Below are 21,203 nucleotides of genomic sequence, written 5' to 3'. Positions count from 1 at the left end.
CTTCTCATCTACCCCCCTCCCCGCCCCCGCACCAGTGCTGATCATCTCTCCCCCCTCCCTCCCCGCTGGTGCTTCTCATCTACCCCCCTCCCCCCCCCCCCCCGCGCCAGTGCTGATCATCTCTCCCCCCTCCCTCCCCGCTGGTGCTTCTCATCTACCCCCCCTCCCCCCCCCCCCGCGCCAGTGCTGATCATCTCTCCCCCCTCCCTCCCCGCTGGTGCTGCTCATCTCCCCCCCCCCCCACTCACCATCAGTGCAGCTGCCGCTCATCTCTCCCCCGGGTCCCCCAACCAACGCTGGTGCCTGTCATCTACCGCCCCCCCCCCGCCAGTGCTGATCATCTCTCCTCCCTCCCTCCCCGCTGGTGCTGCTCATCTCCCCCCCCCCCACACACCATCAGGGCAGCTGCCGCTCATCTCTCCCCCAGGTCCCCCAACCAACGCTGGTGCCTGTCATCTACCGCCCCCGCCAGTGCTGATCATCTCTCCCCCCTTCCTCCCCGCTGGTGCTGCTCATCTCCCCCCCCCCCCCCACCCACTCACCATCAGTGCAGCTGCCGCTCATCTCTCCCCCCAACCACCGCTGGTGCCTCTAATCTACCCCCCTCTCACCTGGTGCTGCTTATCATCCCCCCCCCTCCCCCTCCCCTCCCCTTGGCCTGCAGTGCAATGTACAGACCAAGGGAGCGCCGCGTCAGGAGCCTGCAGCCAGAAGAAGAAATCATGTAAGTGGCTGACACTACACTACACCTACACTACACCTACACTGCACTACACTACACTACACTGTACTACACTGCACCTACACTACACCACACTACACTGTACTACACTACACTGTACTACACTACACTGTACTACACTGCACCTACACTACACCTACACTGCACTACACTACACTGTACTACACTACACCTACACTACACCTACACTACACTACACCTACACTGCACCTACACTACACTGCACCTACACTACACTACACCACACTGTACTGCACCTACACTACACTACACTGTACTGTACTACACTGCACTACACTACACTGTACTGCACTGCACTGCACTACACCTACACTGCAGTACACTACACTGTACTGCACTGCACTACACTGCACTGCACCTACACTACACCACAGCTTAAGGGTAGAGTGGGGGGAGGGGTGTGTGTAAAGTGCTCTACCTGTCGTAATGTGTACAAAAAAGGGGGGCTGTGTGCTGTAATTTGTAAAAAAGGGGACACTGTCTGTCGTAATGTGTACAAAGGGGACGCAGTCTACCGTAATGTCTAAAAAGGGGACGCAGTCTGTCGTAATGTCAAAAAAGGGGACGCAGTCTGCCGTAATGTCTAAAAAGGGGACGCTGTCTGCCGTAATGTCTAAAAAGGCAGACGCTGTCTGCCGTAATGTGTAAAAAGGGGGACATTGTCTGCCGTAATGTGTAAAAAGGGGGACGTTGTCTGCCGTAATGTGTAAAAAGGGGACACTGTCTGCTGTAATGTGTAAAAAGGGGACACTGTCTGCTGTAATGTGTAATAAGGGGACGTTGTCTGCCGTAATGTGTAAAAAGGTGGACGTTGTCTGCCGTAATGTGTAAAAAGGGGGACTGTTTGCCGTAATGTGTAAAAAGGGGACGCTGTCTGCCGTAATGTGTAAAAAGGTGGACGTTGTCTGCCGTAATGTGTAAAAGGGACTCTACCTGGTGTAGTGGTGCTACTGTGCGGCGTAATTTGAATAATAGAGACTACTATGCACCGTTATATGAATTGGTATAATTTTGTGGCCACACCCCTTCCCCACGAAGCCACGCCCCTATATATTTTGCGCATGCCTGCAGCGCGCACTGCTCCTGTTTTACATAAACTTGGATGGAATGGGGAAGGGGGTCCAAAGCATTTTGTCGCACATGGGCCCACCGCTCGCTAGTTCCGCCACGGGCTCTACCTGCTGTAATGTGTAAAAGGGAGCTTGCCTGGCGTAATTTGTGTAAGTGGCGCTACTATGCGACGTAATTTGACAAATGGAAGCCCTGGACAACAAAATTGCATTCATGTCCTCCTCCCAGTCCCAAACACTTATTTATTTATTTTCTATAAAAATGTACAATATATCACAAGTATGATGAGCAGGCAGGTACCGGGCATTGGTGGCATCGGACTGAGATGCAAATTAGTGACGGAGGGCTGGATCAGTTGATGGTGGGCGAGTTTGTAAGTCATTGGCGGTGGCAGCAGGCATCGGCACAGGGGCAGTAGTGGGCATTGGCTCTGCGGCGGTAGGGGTCATCGGCAGGATTCGGAGGACATTATGGCTGTAGTGCCTCACCAGCCACTGACCTCACCGCACGCCACTGGAGAGATGGGAGTCACTGCTGTCACTATCAAAATGTTTCACATATATTCTTTAGACAGTTTCCAACTTTACCTATCACAGCTGTGGCTCTCCTCCTAATGTGCACTTCAAGCCTGTAGTGCTGTAAATGCATCTTGTGTAGATGTGTTCTTGGATTCCAATGGAGGCAGCCAGTAATGACAGGGCGCATATTTCTTTTACCATCAGCTGCCTACTGGCCATCTGCTCCTCCACCTGCCGATACATCCTAAAAATCCAGCATTGTCACGGAGGGGAGGTGGTAGCTATTGCATCCAGCAGGGCATATTTCTGTTATCATCAGCTGCCTACTAGTACTGGACTATACCAGGTTACCTGCATTCACATACTGACACGCTGACCGCGGCCCGCTCACACAACAGTGCTTCGCTGCACTCACGATCGGCAGCACCAACACTTTACACTATCCGGCTACCTGCAATTGCATATTGTCACACTGACAACGGTCAGCACATTTAACAGTGCTCCACTGAACTTACAATCGGCGGCACTAACATCCACACGGGCGGAGGAGCAGATGGCCGAAGGAGCCGGGCAGAGTTCTCGGCGCCCCCCTCCTTCCGGCGCCCGGGGCACGTGACCCCTTAGCCCCCCCCCCCCCCCCCCCCTCCCTAGTTACGGCCCTAGTTACGGCCCTGCCTACATAAATGTGTCCCCTGGCTGTGGCATTATCTTCCTGGCTAGTGGAGCCCGGTGCTGGTTTGAAAAATATGAGGGACCTCTGTCTTTTGTCCCCCGTATTTTTGGAACCAGGACTGGCCCAAGAGCACGATGCTGGTTGTCTAAATACTGGGGAACCCCTGTGCAATTTCCCCCCGGTATTTAAACAACCAGGGCCGGCTCAAAGAGCCCGAGGCTGGTTATGCTTAGGAGGGGGACCCCCGCACAAATTTTTGAATACTTTTAACTCTTTCCATACTATACACAATGAAGCCCTACACGGATCTCACTGAATCGACCGGGCTTCATTGTGTTATGTCCGGCAGTGTTTTACTAATCTCTCCCATAAAACACTACCCGACAATACGAATGGCATTGACATCGGAAAATACTAATTTGAGAAACACTGTAGCTTAGTAAATTACCGAACACATATTCAAAAAGTTGAAATTTTGCCCGGCCAATGTCATTCAAGTTCAGTTTCTACTGAAATCGGAAGAAACACGAATCTTAGTAAATATATCCCCATGTGTTTTTTTAGGGAGCCCTACCTGTCATCTTCCATGAAGTTACCATTCCTGTTATCATTTGTTTTTTTTTATGACTGTTTATAGTAAATTGCCTCTTGGATTTTTTTTTTCTTTGGAGATCCTAATAAATTTGTGCTGAGCATTGTGATTTTAAGGAGGTGGTCCTGAAGTTTTCTTTCCAAAGGTCCTGCTACATGCTTAATCACATTGGAAACACTGTGAGTGTACTGTCAGGGTGGGGGTGAGGGTGGTGGTGGTGGGGGGGGGGGGTTTGGGGAGGTCGACCCTAGTATTCATTTATATATTGTGGTGGTGGTACAGACCTAGATGTGAAAATTATTACTGTATGCTTGATTACTAGCCTCCAGCTGTGAGGGGCACTCTGTGGGTTGGGGGTGGGGGGCATTAATCCACCATTTATGGTGGTGGAGTGAGCTCACAGATTTAAACATTTTGTACACTGTGGATATTGTTTAACATTCTATACAAACAGTATTACACAATTGTGTATTGTGTTTCTCTCTCCCTTTATATGTTAAGTTGAAATACATAGCCATCTCGGAAAACATAATACAAGAAATTACAGGAGAGTAATATTTCTCATACGTCCTAGAGGATGCTGGGGTCCACTTTAGTACCATGGGGTATAGATGGTTCCGCAGGAGCCATGGGCACTTTAAGACTTTTTCAGAGTGTGAACTGGCTCCTCCCTCTATGCCCCTCCTCCAGACCTCAGTTTAGAAAATGTGCCCAGACAGACTGGTCGCACTCTAGTGGAGCTCCACTGAGTTCTACTAAAAGACTTTATTTAGGTTTTTTATTTTACTGGGAGAATGCTGGCAACAGTCTCCCTGCTTCGTGGGACTTAGGGGGAAGAAGTAGGTACCAACTTCCTAAATAGTTTCATGGCTCTGCTTCTGCTGACAGGACACCATTAGCTCCTGAGGGGTACTGGACACTAGCTGCGGCTATGCACTCACTCCCACAGCACGCCGTCACCCCCCAACAGAGCCAGAAGTCAGAAGACTGGTGAGTAGTGTTACCGGAGATCTACAGCGAGGGACCTCCGGTCATCGTGATGGCTTAATGTTGCACGAGCATGCTACAGCAGGGTGCAGGGCGCGGGGGGGGGGGGGGGGGGATGCGCCCTGGGCAGCATGAATCCTACTCTCACTGGCAAAAGGTAGCATATGATGTTGTGGTACAGTCCTACACTCCTGCCAGTATAAATATTAGAATTTAGCTCTGAGGGGAAACCCGCCATTACAGGGGACGGAGCTTCTTCCTCAAGCAGCCAGCACACCGCTCAGCGCCATTTTCTCCCACCTGCTGCAGGGAAAGAAATGCTGATCCTCCTCTCCATTTCTGAATCAAGTATCAGGGTGCAAAAAGGGGGGGGGGAGAGTGTAATTTGGGTGCTCAGTCATATTATTGGCATTATATAAGTGCTTAAGGTCTCTGTATACAAAGTACATGACAGGGATTTTTTGTTGTGAGCTGGCAATTCCTGTTCTGTGTCTGTCACGCTGCCGCCCCGGGCTCCATACTTACCTCTCCGGGCGCGCTGGTCCTCTCTGCGGCTGTCCTCGCTGGCGGCTCCCGGCTCCCGTCGCTCGGCCCGGCGTCTGAGCGGGTGACGTCATCAGGTACTTCCCACCAACCAGCTGGTGATGGGAAGTATAAATTCAGGCATCAGGCGCTGTGTCAGTGCCTGAGTGTCATCAGTTCCCCAGGAGTGGTGATCACCAGACTTCCGTGCCTCCAAGCACCTCCGTGCCTCCAAGCACCTCCATGCCTCCAAGCACCTCCGTGCCTCCAGCACCTCCGTGCCTCCAAGCCCCTCCATGCCTCCAGCACCTCCGTGCCTCCAGCACCTCCGTGCCTCCAAGCACCTCTGTGCCTCCAGGCACCTCAGTGTCTCCACGCGCTTCAGCGCCTCCAAGCACCTCAGCGCCTCCAAGCACTTCAGCGCCTACAAACACTTCAGTGTCTCCAAGCCCCAGTGCACGTTAGCGCAGTTGTGCCTCCAGCACCTAGTATTCTTCTCTGATTCACCAGCACCTTTCGAGTTCTGTCTTTCAGGAGACCTTCAGCGTCCTGCCGACCTGATCCTGCATGAGGAAATCTTACATCCGGCCATCTCTGCTGCGGCCCAGTTGCGGTTCCTCTTCCCGGTCACCGGAAGAAACCCCGAGTCCACAACACTCCCAAACCAGGTCAGTGATAGTATATTCAGGCCACATGGACCCGGGGGATCGGAACACGGACTCAAGTGCCACCCAGAACCTGGCTTCCCGAGTACAAAGTCAGGAAGCGGCACAAGGTCAGGTGATGCAGTACCTCCAGGAGTTTTCCGGGCGTCTGGATCAGATTCAGGCGTCTCTAGCCTCGGTAATTCCGGCACCAGTTCCAGTAGCCGCACCAGTTGCCGCTTCCAGCAATGTCCAACCACCGGCCGGTGCCACTCCGCGCCTTCAGCTGCCTACTCCGTCCCATTACAATGGGAATCCTAAAAATTGTCGTGGTTTCTTAAACCAATGCGAGGTACATTTCGAGCTACTTGCACACAACTTTCCTACAGACCGGTCCAAGGTGGCATATATTATTTCTCTGCTGGAAGGATCTGCCTTGGATTGGGTGTCTCCATTATGGGAACGTTCTGATTCACTGGTTTCCAATTACTCCGAATTCATCACGTCTTTTCGACGAATTTTTGACGAGCCCGGCAGGATGACCTCGGCCTCTTCTGACTTGCTCCGCATCCGTCAAGGCTCCCGATTCGTTGGTCAGTATGTGGTTCATTTCCAAACCATTGCCTCTGAACTTCGCTGGAATAATGAGGCTCTGAGAGCTGCTTTCTGGAACGGTCTTTCTGATCGCCTGAAGGATGAGTTGGTCACTCGAGAGCTTCCGGATTCTTTAGAGGAATTGATCTCTATCTGTGTCAAGGGAGATCTCCGGATGCAGGAATGTGGAGGTGAACGTAGTCGATCGGATCGTTCTAGGTTCCGGCTTCCCCCTGCAAGGCAAGCGGTGGTCCCAAGTCCGGATGAACCCATGTAGATTAACCGATCCCGATTGTCCCCGGAGGAGCAACAGCGTCGTCATGAGGGTAAGCTCTGTCTGTACTGCGGAGCTGCGGGTCATTTCATCAAGTCCTGCAAATCCCGTCCGGGAAACGGGCAGGCCTAGCTTGTTCCGGAGGAGTCAAGTTGGGGGTTACGACCAAATCTTCTCCGACTTCGGACTGTTTGCTTCCTGTAACGTTAATCACCAAGGCTACTTCCAAGTCTTTTGAAGCCCTGTTGGACTCCGGGGCTGCGGGGAATTTCGTTTCTTCCCTCTGTGCCCAAAGCCTGAATTTGGAAGTGCGGTCCATCGAACGGCCTATTTCCTTGACAGCTATCAATGGTACTAGGATATCCAAGGGTATCATAACAGAACGCACGGTTCCAGTTAAATTACAGGTCGGGGCTCTACATCAAGAATATTTGGAGTTCCTGGTGATTCCGGGAATGCATCACGATCTGGTTCTCGGAATTCCTTGGCTCAAAATTCACAATCCCCATATCGATTGGAAGACCGCACAGATTCGGTCTTGGGGTTCTTTTTGTCACGCTAACTGTCTCACCCCTGTCTGTCCGCTTCGTGTTTCTTCTAAAGCGGAGGAAGAACTTATCCCGGAGGCGTACCAAGAGTTCAGGGATGTGTTCTCGGAACAGGCGGCTGACCAGTTACCACCCCATAGGTCTTGGGACTGCCCCATTGACCTTATTCCAGGGAAAATGCTGCATCTGGGTCGCATTTATCCTCTGTCCCTTCCAGAGACACAATCTATGTCAGACTATATCAAGTCCAATCTTCATAAGGGATTCATCCGCCCCTCTATCTCCCCGGCTGGAGCGGGCTTCTTCTTCGTGAAAAAGAAGGACGGAGGCTTAAGACCATGTATCGACTACCGCGGCCTAAATTATATTACCATCAAAAATAAATACCCCTTGCCTCTAATCACAGAGCTATTTGATAGAGTTCGTGGTGCCCACGTTTTTAACAAGCTCAATTTGAGGGGGGCCTATAACCTTATACGCATCAGAGAGGGAGATGAATGGAAGACCGCCTTCAATACCCAGGATGGGCATTATGAGTATCTGGTGATGCCGTTCGGTCTTAGCAATGCTCCTGCTGTCTTTCAGGGATTCGTCAACGAAATCTTCCGAGACATGTTATACCTAAGTGTCGTGGTGTATTTGGATGACATACTGATTTTTTCAAAAGACCTTGCTGAACACAGGATACAGGTCAAAGAGGTACTCCGCCGTCTACGTGAGAATCATCTCTATGCCAAGATATCCAAGTGTACCTTCGAAGTAACATCAATACCGTTCCTCGGTTATATCATCTCGGAGATAGAGCTTCGCATGGACCCAGAGAAACGCTCCGCCATTCGAGACTGGGCACAGCCACTCTCCTTGAAAGCAATACAAAGATTCCTGGGTTTTGCGAACTATTATAGAAAGTTCAGTAGAAGTTTCTCCACCATTGTTGCACCCATTACTGCCTTGACGAGAAAGGGTTCCAACCCGGGTTTGTGGTCTCCCGAAGCCGTAGAGGCCTTTTCCCACTTGAAATCGGCTTTTATGTCCGCTCCAGTACTCCAACAACCTAATTTCGAGGAACCTTTCATCCTAGAAGTCGACGCATCCTCGGTCGGAGTTGGGGCCGTTCTCTCTCAGTACGCCTCAGATAAGAAATTACATCCGTGCGGCTTTCACTCTCGTAAATTCTCTCCGGCTGAACGAAATTACACTATTGGAGACCAGGAACTCTTGGCGATTAAATCTGCCTTGGAAGAGTGGAGATATCTTTTAGAAGGGGCCAAACATGTGATTACCATTTACACTGATCACAAAAATTTGTTGTATAGCAAAACCGCACAGTGCTTGAATCCTCGCCAAGCTAGATGGGAACTCTTCTTCACTTGATTTTCTTTTGTTATCAAGTACCGAGCCGGGACTTTCAATACTAAAGCGGATGCACTGTCCCGTTCACAAACTTCCACAGATGAAGAGGATTCTTTTGAACGGAGTTTAATCCTGAATCCAATTTCTGTCTCTGCTGCCTCAACTACTCCAGGTCCTTCCCCTGGAAGAATGTCCGTACCAGCTAAATTCCGGTCGAGGATACTACAGTGGGCTCATATCTCCAAGTTTTCCGGTCATCCCGGCGCCCAGAAGATGTACAAGTTTCTGCAAAGATCTTACTGGTGGGACTCCATGAGGAAGGATGTACAGGATTATGTTAATTCCTGTCCCCAGTGTACACAGCATAAATCTCCCCACCTACCTCCTGCTGGGTTTCTTCGTCCTCTGTCCATTCCTAAGAAACCCTGGACTCACATTTCCATGGACTTCGTCACAGACTTGCCCTGTTCCAAAGGTTTCAACACTGTCTGGGTGATCGTCGACCATTTTTCGAAGATGGCGCATTTCGTTCCTTTGACTGGTCTGCCGACAGCTCCTAAATTAGCTCTAATATTTGTCCAAGAACATTTTCGGTTGCATGGGTTGCCTCAAGAAATAGTCTCTGATCGAGGGGTACAGTTCCCCGCAAGGTTTTGGAAAGCTCTCTGCTCGGCCTTACAAATTAAACTTAAGTTTTCATCCGCTTATCACCCCCAAACTAATGGGTAAACCGAACGGGTCAATCAAGACTTGGAGACTTTCCTCCGCCTGTATCTATCCCCTTCACAGGACAACTGGGTAGAGTTATTGCCTTGGGCAGAGTTTGCACATAATCATTCATTTCATTCCTCTACTGGCGAATCTCCGTTCTTCATCAACTATGGTTTCCACCCACGGGTTCCGGAATTACCAATTCTGCCAACAGGGGAGGTTCCAGCTGTGACTTCCACTCTACTACACTTCAGACAAATTTGGAGTAAGGTTCATGCTACTCTTAAAAAGGTTTCTGTCCGATACAAGTTCTTCGCGGACAAGAAACGGCGAGCCGCTCCTCAATACAAGGTTGGTGACAGGGTATGGCTCTCCACACGTAACCTTCGGCTAAAGGTACCCACCATGAAGTTCTCCCCAAGGTTTATCGGTCCATACCCTGTGCTACAAATCCTGAATCCTGTGGTCTGCAAGTTGGGATTACCTTCCCACCTACGCATACCGAATGCCTTTCATGTTTCTCTCCTTCGTCCTCTCATCCTTAATCATTTTCATTCTAAGCCCTCAAACCCTACTCCGGTAGAAACTGAAACTGGGACAGACTTCGAGATCAAAACTATTCTGGACTCTCGTTATCTTCATAAGAACCTGCAATATCTGGTAGAATGGAAAGGTTATGGTCCTGAGGAGAGAAGTTGGATAGGAGCTTCTGAGGTCTCAGCTACTCGACTTATCCGGATCTTCCACGCCAAGCACCCTACAAAACCCGGTAAGTGTCCAGGGGCCACCCCTAGAGGAGGGGGTACTGTCACGCTGCCGCCCCGGGCTCCATACTTACCTCTCCGGGCGCGCTGGTCCTCTCTGCGGCTGTCCTCGCTGGCGGCTCTCGGCTCCCGTCGCTCGGCCCGGCGTCTGAGCGGGTGACGTCATCAGGTACTTCCCACCAACCAGCTGGTGATGGGAAGTATAAATTCAGGCATCAGGCGCTGTGTCAGTGCCTGAGTATCATCAGTTCCCCAGGAGTGGTGATCACCAGACTTCTGTGCCTCCAAGCACCTCCGTGCCTCCAAGCCCCTCCGTGCCTCCAGCACCTCCGTGCCTCCAAGCCCCTCCGTGCCTCCAGCACCTCCATGCCTCCAAGCACCTCCGTGCCTCCAGCACCTCCGTGCCTCCAAGCACCTCCGTGCCTCCAAGCGCCTTAGTGCCTCCAAGCACCTCAGTGCCTTCAGGCACCTCAGTGTCTCCACGCGCTTCAGCGCCTCCAAGCACCTCAGCGCCTCCAAGCACTTCAGCGCCTACAAACACTTCAGTGTCTCCAAGCCCCAGTGCACATTAGCGCAGTTGTGCCTCCAGCACCTAGTATTCTTCTCTGATTCACCAGCACCTTTCGAGTTCTGTCTTTCAGGAGACCTTCAGCGTCCACACGTACCCCCTGTCTGCCGACCTGATCCTGCATGAGGAAAACTTACATCCGGCCATCTCTGCTGCGGCCCAGTTGCGGTTCCTCTTCTCGGTCACTGGAAGAAACCCCGAGTCCACAACACTCCCAAACCAGGTCAGTGACAGTGTCCTTCTCACAGATTTTACTGTGGGTCTGTCCCAAATAAGCCCCGGAGTGTCTGTGGTGTGATTGTGCATGTGTGTGACATGTCTGAGGCAGGGAGCTCTTCCCCCGAGGGACCCATTTTAGGGACACAAAGTTGTAATGTGGTGGCGCTGCCGTCACACCACGAGCCTGAATGGGTGAAAGAATTACGTGATAGTGTGAATCATATCAGTAAGAGATTGGATAAGTCTGAGTCTCATGCAGAAAACTGGAGAAAATCAGTGGAAGATTGGATTTTTAGTAGTTCTGCTTTTTCATCCACAGGGGACCCCTCTGGTTCACCAAAAAGATCTTTTGCACAAGTAGTACAAACTGATACCGACACGGACTCTCATTCCTGTGTCGACACTAGTGGTTCCAGGGAAATAGATCCAAAGTTAGCGAAAAACATTCAATACATGATTGTTGCTATAAAGGAGGTGTTAGAAGTTATGGAGCCCCCTCCTTTACCACAGGAGAAGGCTTACTTTAATAAAGAAAAGAAAATTATTGTAACTTTCCCTCCATCTCATGAGCTGAACAGTCTCTTTGAGGGAGTCTGGACTAACCCTGAAAAGAAATTTCAGATTCCAAAAAGAATTCAGGCAGCTTACCCTTTTCCTGCATAGGACAGGAAAAGGTGGGAATCACCCCCCATTTTAGACAGTGCCCTGTCTCGGTTAACAAAAAATTTGATTTTCCCTGCGCCTGGAATGGCTTCACTAAAGGAGCCAGCAGACCGCAAGTTAGAGACTACGTTAAAATCTATTTATGTGACCAATGGGACACAACTCAGGGCTACCACTACCATTGCCTGTGCGTGGGTAAGTAGTGCTATTGAAAAGTGGTCGGAAAACTTGTCATCAGACATTGACACAATAGAGACGAGATACTCCTAACATTAGATCATATCAAAGACGCTGCTGCATATATGCTGGAAGCCATGAAAGATATTGGTCTCTTGGGCTCAAGAGCCGCTACCATGGCAATTTTAGCATGTAGGGCGTTGTGGATTCGCCAATGGAATGCTGACGCAGATTCCAAAAGGAATATGGAGGCTCTCCCGTATAAAGGCGAGGCCTTGTTTGGAGATGGGCTGGATGCCTTAGTTTCTGCTGCTACCGCAGGTAAGTCGACATTTTCGCCTAATGCTCCTGCGCCGGCGAAAAAGACACATCATTCTCAGATGCAGTCCTTTCGGCCCAATAAATACAAAAAGGGTAAAGGTTCCCCTTTTTTTGCGGGTAAAGGAAGGGGAAAAGGTAAAAAATCCACAGCCTCTCCTGGATCACAGGAGCAGAAATCAACCTCTGCTTCTGACAAATCTTCAGCATGACACTGGGGCTCCCTTGCGGGAGTCCGCTCAAGTGGGGGCACGTCTGAAACTCTTCAGTCAGATTTGGGTTCAATCTGGCCTGGACCCGTGGGTCTCACAAATAGTGTCCCACGGGTACAAGCTGGAGTTTCAAGACATTCCCCCATGCCGAGTTTTCAAATCAGCCTTACCAGTTTCTATCCAAGACAGGGAAGGGGTATCAGCAGCAATACAAAAATTGTGTCAGGATCAAGTGATTGTCCTGGTTCCCTTGTCGCAACAAGAAGAAGGGTTTTATTCAAGCCTTTTCGTAGTTCCGAAGCTGGACGGCTCGGTCAGACCGATTCTAAATTTGAAAACACTGAATCTCTACCTGCAAAGGTTCAAATTCAAGATGGAATCTCTGAGGGTAGTGATTTCAAGTCTGGAGGAAAGGGACTTCATGGTGTCAGTGGACATAAAAGATGCCTACTTACATGTTCCTATCTATCCTCCACATCAGGCTTATCTGAGATTTGCAGTGCAGGATTGTCATTACCAATTTCAGACGTTGCCGTTCGGACTCTCCACGGGACCGAGAATATTCACCAAGGTGATGGCGGAGATGATGGTCCTCCTTCGACAGCAAGGAGTCAATATACTACCTTACCTGGACGATCTTCTGATAAAAGCGAAATCCAGGGAGAGGTTGGTGCAGAATATTGCACTCTCCCTGACAGTACTTCAACAACACGGTTGGATCATAAATTTTCCAAAGTCACAGTTGGAACCGACAACAAGATTATCGTTTCTGGGGATGGTACTGGACACAGAAGTACAGAGGGTATTTCTTCCAGTAGAAAAGGCTCTGGAAATCCAGAGAATGGTCAAACAAATTCTGAAACCAACAAGAGTGTCGATTCATCAATGCATTCGGTTGTTAAGGAAGATGGTAGCGGCCTACCAGGCCATACAGTTTGGCCGATTCCATGCCAGAGTATTCCAGTGGGACCTGTTGGACAAGTGGTCCGGATCTCATCTACACATGCATCAGAGGATAATCCTGTCATCCAAAGCCAGAATTTCGCTCCTGTGGTGGCTGCAGAGTTCTCACCTCCTGGAAGGACGCAGTTTCGGGATTCAGGACTGGGTCCTAGTAACCACGGATGCAAGTCTCCGAGGCTGGGGAGCAGTCACACAGGGGGAAAGCTTCAAAGGAAGATGGTCAAGTCAAGAAGCCTGTCTTCACCTAAACCTTCTGGAGTTGAGAGCCATTTACAATGGCCTTCTACAAGCAGTGCATCTTCTTCAAGATCAACCCACACAGATCCAGTCAGACAATGTAACAGCAGTAGCGTACATAAACTGTCAGGGCGTAATGAAAAGCAGAGCGGCAATGGCAGAGGTGACAAAGATTCTCCTCTGGGCAGAAAGACATGCAAGAGCTCTGTCGGCAATTTTCATTCCAGGAGTGGACAACTGGGAAGCAGACTTCGTCAGCAGACACGATCTCCATCCAGGAATATGGGGCCACCACCAAGAAGTCTTCGCAGAGGTGACAGGTCTTTGGGGAGTTCCTCGAGTAGACATGATGGCATCTCATCTCAACAAGAAGCTTCAGAGATATTGTTCCAGGTCGAGAGACCCTCAAGCAATAGCAGTGGATGCACTGGTGACCCAGTGGGTGTTTCGGTTGGTGTATGTCTTCCCTCCACTTCCTCTGATACCAAAAGTTCACAAAATCATAAAAAGAACAGGGGATCGAGCGATCCTCATTGTCCCAAACTGGCCAAGGAGGGCTTGGTATCCAGATCTTCAGGAGTTACTCATAGAAGATCCTCGGCCTCTTCCTCTTCGCGAGGACCTGCTGCAGCAGGGGCCGTGCATGTATCAAGACTTACCGCGGCTACGTTTGACGGCATGGCTGTTGAGCGCTGGATCCTAGCCCGAAAGGGTATTCCCAAAGAAGTCATTCCCACTCTTATTCAGGCCAGGCAAGGAGTAATGTCTAAACATTACCACCGTATTTGGAGAAAATATGTGTCTTGGTGTGAAACCAAGAAGGCTCCAACGGAAGAGTTTCAGTTAGGCCGTTTTCTCCATTTTCTTCAGGCGGGTGTGGATGCGGGCCTACGATTGGGTTCAATCAAGGTCCAGATTTCTGCCTTGTCCGTTTTCATTCAGGAACAATTGGCCTCCCTTCCAGAAGTTCAGACGTTCATGAAAGGAGTTCTGCACATCTAACCTCTATTTGTGCCTCCTGCGGCACCGTGGGATCTTAACGAGGTGTTGCAGTTTCTTCAATCAGATTGATTTGAACCTCTCCAGGAGGTGGAGTTGAAGTTTCTCACTTGGAAAGTGGTCATGTTGTTGGCCTTGGAATCCGCAAGGAGGGTGTCTGAGTTAGGGGCCTTGTCTCACAAGAGCCCTTACTTGATAGTCCATGAAGATAGAGCTGAGCTAAGAACTCGTCAGCAATTTCTTCCAAAGGTGGTTTATTCTTTCCATGTAAACCAACTTATTGTGGTGCCAGTGGCTACTGACACCTTCGCTGGTTCGAAGTCTCTGGATGTGGTCAGAGCTTTGAGAATTTATGTCGCAAGAATGGCTCGGATACGGAAAACAGAGGCTCTGTTTGTCCTGTATGCTCCCAACAAGATTGGGTGTCCTGCTTCTAAGCAGACGATTGCGCGCTGGATCAGAGGTACGACTGAACACGCTCATTCCACGGCAGGATTGCCGATGCCGAATTCGGTGAATGCCCATTCTACAAGAAAGGTAGGCTCATCCTGGGCGGCTGCCCGGGGGGGTCTCGGCATTACAACTTTGCCGAGCAGCTACTTGGTCAGGGATAAACACATTTGCTAAGTTTTACAAGTTTGACACCTTGGCCGCTGATGACCAAAAGTTTGGTCAATCGGTTCTGCAGGGACATCCGCACTCTCCCGCCCGTACTGGAGCTTTGGTATAACCCCATGGTACTAAAGTGGACCCCAGCATCCTCTAGGACGTATGAGAAAGCAGGATTTTTATACATACCGGTAAATCCTTTTCTCCTAGTCCGTAGAGGATGCTGGGCACCCAGCCCAGTGCGTACTTTACCTGCAGTAGTGATTTTGTTATAGTTTACACAGGTGTTGTGTTTAAATTGTTTTCAGCACGTTGCTGTAATGTACATGCTGGTTAGCAAGTGTTAGGTTGAATGCCATGTTGTGCGGCATGGTTGAAGTGTGAGCTGGTGTGAATCTCACCATTAACACAAAAGTAAATCCTTTTCTCGAATTGTCTATCTCCCTGGGCACAGTTCCTATACTGAGGTCTGGAGGTGGGGCATAGATGGAGGAGCCAGTTCACACTCTGAAAAAGTCTTAAAGTGCCCATGGCTCCTGCGTAACCGTCTATACCCCATGGTACTAAAGTGGACCCCAGCATCCTCTACGGACTAGGAGAAAAGGATTTACCGGTAGGTATAAAAATCCTGTTTTTTTTACCTAAGCGCCATTTACCCAGCAATATTGTCTGTGTAAAATTTGTCTTGATGTTGTGGCGTAAACTCTTAAATTGTATTGGTGTATGGGCTGCATTGGTATGCGCATTATTAGGTCTTATTGTATATGAGGAGCAGCAATAGCCTTTTATTATATAGGATTAGAGATGAGCGGGTTCGGTTCTCCGAGATCCGAACCCCCCCGAACTTCACCTATTTTACACGGGTCTGAGGCAGCCTCGGATCTTCCTGCCTTGCTCGGTTAACCCGAACGAGGCTGAATGTCATCATCCCGCTTTCGGATTCTCGTGAGATTCGTATTCTATATAAAGAGCCACGCGTCGCCGCCATTTTCACTTGTGCATTGGAGATTGAACGGAGAGGACGTGGCTGCATTCTCTCCCTGAAAAGCTCCGTAATCTGTGCTCAGTGTGCTGCAAATATCTGTGCTCAGTGTGCTGCAAATATCTGTGCTCAGTGTGCTGAAAATATCTACGTTCTCTGCCTGAAAACGCTCCATATCTGTGCTCAGTGTGCTGCAAATATCTGTGCTCAGTGTGCTTTATTGTGGGTACTGGGGACCACCAGTATATAATTATAGTAGTACAGTACAGTAGGCCATTGCTGTATCTTGCAGCTCTGTGTCACTGCAAGTATCCATTCCATATCTGTGCTGCATTTTTGTGAGCAGTATATATAGTATTACAGTGCAGCATTTTGGTGACCAAAAGTATATAGTTGTACAGTAGGCCATTGCTGTATCTTGCAGCTCTGTGTCACTGCAAGTATCCATTCCATATCTGTGCTGCATTTTTGTGAGCAGTATATATAGTATTACAGTGCAGCATTTTGGTGACCAACAGTATATAGTTGTACAGTAGGCCATTGCTGTATCTTGCAGCTCTGTGTCACTGCAAGTATCCATTCCATATCTGTGCTGCATTTTTGTGAGCAGTATATATATAGTATTACAGTGCAGCATTTTGGTGACCAACAATATATAGTTGTACAGTAGGCCATTGCTGTATCTTGCAGCTCTGTGTCACTGCAAGTATCCATTCCATATCTATACTGCATTATTGCGAGCAGTATATAGTAGGACAGTGCAGCATTTTGGTGACCAGCAGTATACATATATAGTACAGTACAGTAGGCCATTGCTGTATCTTGCAGCTCTGTGTCACTGCAAGCATCCATTCCATATCTGTGCTGCATTATTGTGAGCAGTATATAGTAGGACAGTGCAGCATTTTGGTGACCAGCAGTATACATATATAGTACAGTACAGTAGGCCATTGCTGTATCTTGCAGCTCTGTATCACTGCAAGTATCTTGATCAGTGCTCAATATCTGCTGCATTGTTGTGACCAGTATGTATACTGTACTGTGCGACGTGTTTTATACACCTGGTGATTACTGATTATACAGTCTGTAATCTGTACTGAGCAATGTGTGAGCGAGATACACCTGGGGATAATACACCCTATATACTGTACTGTGCGACGTGTGTTATACACCTGGTGATTACTGATTATACATCCTGTAATCTGTACTGAGCGATGTGTGAGATACACCTGGTGATTATACACCCTATATTATTATCATTATTATTATTATTATCTTTTATTTATATGGCGCCACAAGGGTTCCGCAGCGCCCAATTACAGAGTACATAAATAATCAAACAGAAAAACAGCAATTTACAGTTGATGACAGTATAGGACAAGTACAGGGTAAATACACATAGTTACATCAGCAGATGACACTGGAATAAGTATCAGGTGGCAGAAGACTGCTGGATGTGGTACAGTTGATGATTATTAAAGTAAGACAAAGGATAAGCACATGAGGGAAGAGGGTCCTGCTCGTGAGAGCTTACAATCTAAAGGGGAGGGGTAGACAGACATGGGTGACATAGATGGGGTACATAGAGAACGTGGAACAGAGGGTTAGGATGAGATTTGGCTGGGTTTGGTATAGAAGTGGACCCCCAGAAGGCACAAGTCAATACTTAACATTGCAACATTTTACTGGGCTATGCAGGAGAAAATTAAAAATAGGGGAAAAAGAAAAAAAAAAAAAGAATCGATAACTTCTACCGCTTTCAAAAAGGTCAATGGAAGCTGAAATAGTGGACAACTACCTCATGGAAGCCAGATACAGTATACCAAACAGTACTTAGCAGAGTTAGGAATGAGTGCTTATGAAATACAGTAACATTTCAGAAACTGCATGGCTGGTCTCTTGCACTCTTTTGCTCTAATATACCACCTGCTTTAGGATTTATATTCAAAAACATTATGTCTCCATAATCCCCAAAACGTCAGTCTTCTTGGAAAGTGGTTTGTTCGTTTGTAAGGGAAAGAAAACAAACTTTCTCAAACAACGGTTTCTCAATGTCATTTTCCTCTGGGAAGGGATTGTGGATTCGCAGGAATATCTGAGCATTTCTGTAATCAGAAAGCAGCGACTTTCTACAAATGTTCACGAATAATTCCAGTGATTTTGTCATTTTTTTCCAGTGATTTGGACCAATAATACCATTGATTAGAACGAATAATTCCAGTGATTTTGTCATTTTCTTCCAGTGATTTGGACCAATAATACCATTGATTAGAACGAATAATTCCTGTGATATTGAGGTGTTTGTGTCGCTTAGCTTAGCTGTCCAGCGACCACAGTGCACCTCTTTTTCTCTTTTCTTTGCATCATATGCTGTTTGGGGACTATTTTTTTGAAGTGCCATCCTGTCTGACACTGTAGTGCCACTCCTAGATGGGCCAGGTGTTTGTGCCGGCCACTTGGGTCACTTAGCTTAGCCATCCAGCGACCTTGGTGCACCTCTTTTTTTCTTTGCATCATGTGCTGTTTGGGGACTATTTTTTTAAGTGCCATTCTGTCTGACACTGCAGTGCCACTCCTAGATGGGCCAGGTGTTTGTGCCGCCCAGTTGGGTCGCTTAGCTTAGTCATCCAGCGACCTCGGTGCAAATTTTAGGGCTAAAAATAATATTGTGAGGTGTGAGGTGTTCAGAATAGACTGGAAATGAGTGGAAATTATGGTTATTGAGGTTAATAATACTATGGGATCAAAATTACCCCCAATTTCTATGATTTAAGCTGGTTTTTGAGTTTTTTTTTTAAAAAACAACACCCGAATCCAAAACACACCCGAATCCGACAAAAAAAATTCAGGGAGGTTTTGCCAAAATGCGTCCGAATCCAAAACACGGCCGCGGAACTGAATCCAAAACCAAAACACAAAACCCGAACAATTTCCGGTGCACATCTCTATATAGGATATGTGCTGCATATTTTTCTGGTCACATTTTATTACAGTACTTATCACCATGGTATATTCTGACATGTGTGAGGGGTTTATACAGTATTATGCACAAACAGAATTTTTGGCACACACCTGATACAAATTAGTAGCCGGATACTTAAATATTCAATGGGGGATGTTCAATTGTTTGAAAAGTCTGTTGGGTGTCTTTTCTCCTATGTCCTTGGGGATACTGGGAATCCATTTAGTACCATGGGGTATTGACTGGTCCACCTGGAGCCTTAGGCACTTTAAGAATTTGATAGTATGCGCTGGCTCCTCCCTCTATGCTCCTCCTACCAGACTCAGTTTAGAAAATGTGCCCAAGTAGCCGATCACGTCCCTGGAAGCTTCTGAAGAGTTTTCTGCATTTATTTTATCTGTTTGTAATTTTCAGGCTGGACTGGATGGCACCAGTCTGCCTGCTTCGTGGGACTTTGGGGGGAGGATGGCCCAACCTCTTGAAGTGTTAATGGTCCCGTTCCCCGCTGACAGGACACTAACTCCTGAGGGAACTATTCGCAAGCCCCACCACAGTGAGCGTACATTCCAACAGCATGCTGCCACCCCTAACAGAGCCAAAAGAAAGAAGCGTGGTGAGTACTAAGCCGGCGTCGCCGGCCATTATGGTGGCATGAGGGTACGGAGACGCACGGCTTCTACATGGGGCGGCTGGGTCTCCAGACTCAGTACATAGTGCAGACGCACAGCTTCTGAGGGGGAAAACTGAGTCTCAGTACACTATGGGGGAGATTCAAATGTTTGAAAAGTCGGTTGGGTGTCTGTTTTTTCCTGTCTATTAGATAGAAAAAAACAGACTCCCAACTGTTTTTTCAAACATTTTAATCTCCCCCTATATGTGTACACATTACTCAGACTGGCATTACAGATATAAAAGGGGGCTGACTCCATTTTAGACACAAAATTACCTCAGCCAGTATAAAAAAGAGCAGGAAGACTGCGCGCCATTGAAGGGACGGGGCTTCACTATGAGTGGATCCAGCAGCTCACCAGCGCCATTTTCCCTCTGCAGTGGACACAGATGCTGACTGACAGGGATGCTCAGCTCCTCCAGAGAGACTCCAGATTACCTCAGCAGTACCAGGGGGTTGTAGCAGAGGAGGAGCGATTATTAGTGTACTGAGTCCCCAATCTAGGTACTTAGTCTGCCACTTGGCTAAGCTTGGAATTAGCAGTAAGGGTGCCGTGTGCTGGCTCCGTACTATCTCTGTGTCTCCCTGGAATGGCTCTTTATGGGTTAATTGTGCATTTAACCTGTTCTTGTGTGTGTGCACTGTCACTGTCACAGTATGTCAGACAAAGAGTGTGTTTCATGTAAGGCACAGTGTTCCTATTCTCCAGGGGCTTCACTACTGTGTACTCAGTGCAGTGTACCTTCCCAGGCTAGCGGGGCAGAGCCAGCTTGGCTGGACTCCATTAAGGGAATGATTCCCAATATTTCTACTAAATTGTCCCGCAATGAGAAAGAGACGCAATACTTAAGACAATCGATGACTGAGTTTATGAAACGAGACTCAGTACCTAAACCAGCATCTCAGTCCCCTGCCATTTGTCCGCGTACTTTGGCCCTTATCCTGCAGTCTGACTCTGATGATGAAGGGTCAGACATGGAGGAGGGAAAAGTGGACTCAGAGGTGGGGGTGGCTACTCTGTCACAGGGAATAGAGGCTCTCATAGAGGCTATCAGAGAAGTTCTGCATATCCCTGATAAGGTGACAGAGGAGACTGAGGAATCATATATTATTATAAAATTTCAAATCCCTAAAAGGTTCCTCCTGAGGATAGGAAAAAATGGAAAAATCCACCGATAGTGGATGCATCAGTATCCAGGCTGTCACGGAAAATTGTATTGCCTGTCCGGGGTGCAGCAACCTTAAAAGACACGGCTGATCGTATAATTGACAATCAAATCCTTGTATACAGCTGCTGGGGTGGCCCAGAGACCCACTATAGCATGTGGGTGGATTACTAAGGCCATCGCCAAAAGGTCAGGTAACCTACTTGAGGGGTTGGATACCTTGCCTCATGGGGAGATTATTTTCCTCCTGCAACATATACAGGACTCTGCGAACTTTATGGTGGAAGCCATTAAAGAAATAGGCTTGCTTAATGCATGCACCACTGCTATGGCAGTGTCAGCACGCAGAGGCTCATAGCTACGCCAGTGGACTGCTGACGCAGACTCCTGGAAAGACGTGGAAGGCCTACCCTTCACAGTAGAGGCCTTATTTGGAGATGAACT

General features: G+C 48.5%; 1 long non-coding RNA gene across 1 annotated transcript in view; it reads left to right on the top strand.

Annotated features, from left to right (window-relative positions):
- The first annotated feature begins 262 nt into the window (after window positions 1–262).
- LOC135051197 (uncharacterized) overlaps window positions 263–21,203 on the top strand; it is a 301,200-nt gene continuing 280,259 nt past the window's right edge. The window contains exon 1 of the long non-coding RNA XR_010242109.1: window positions 263–724. This is a non-coding gene — a long non-coding RNA (uncharacterized LOC135051197). The remainder of the gene's footprint in view (window positions 725–21,203) is intronic.

The sequence above is a fragment of the Pseudophryne corroboree genome, chromosome 2 (assembly GCF_028390025.1).
Source record: "Pseudophryne corroboree isolate aPseCor3 chromosome 2, aPseCor3.hap2, whole genome shotgun sequence".
Lineage (NCBI taxonomy): Eukaryota > Metazoa > Chordata > Amphibia > Anura > Myobatrachidae > Pseudophryne > Pseudophryne corroboree.
This window is presented reverse-complemented; position numbering and strand designations above follow the sequence as displayed.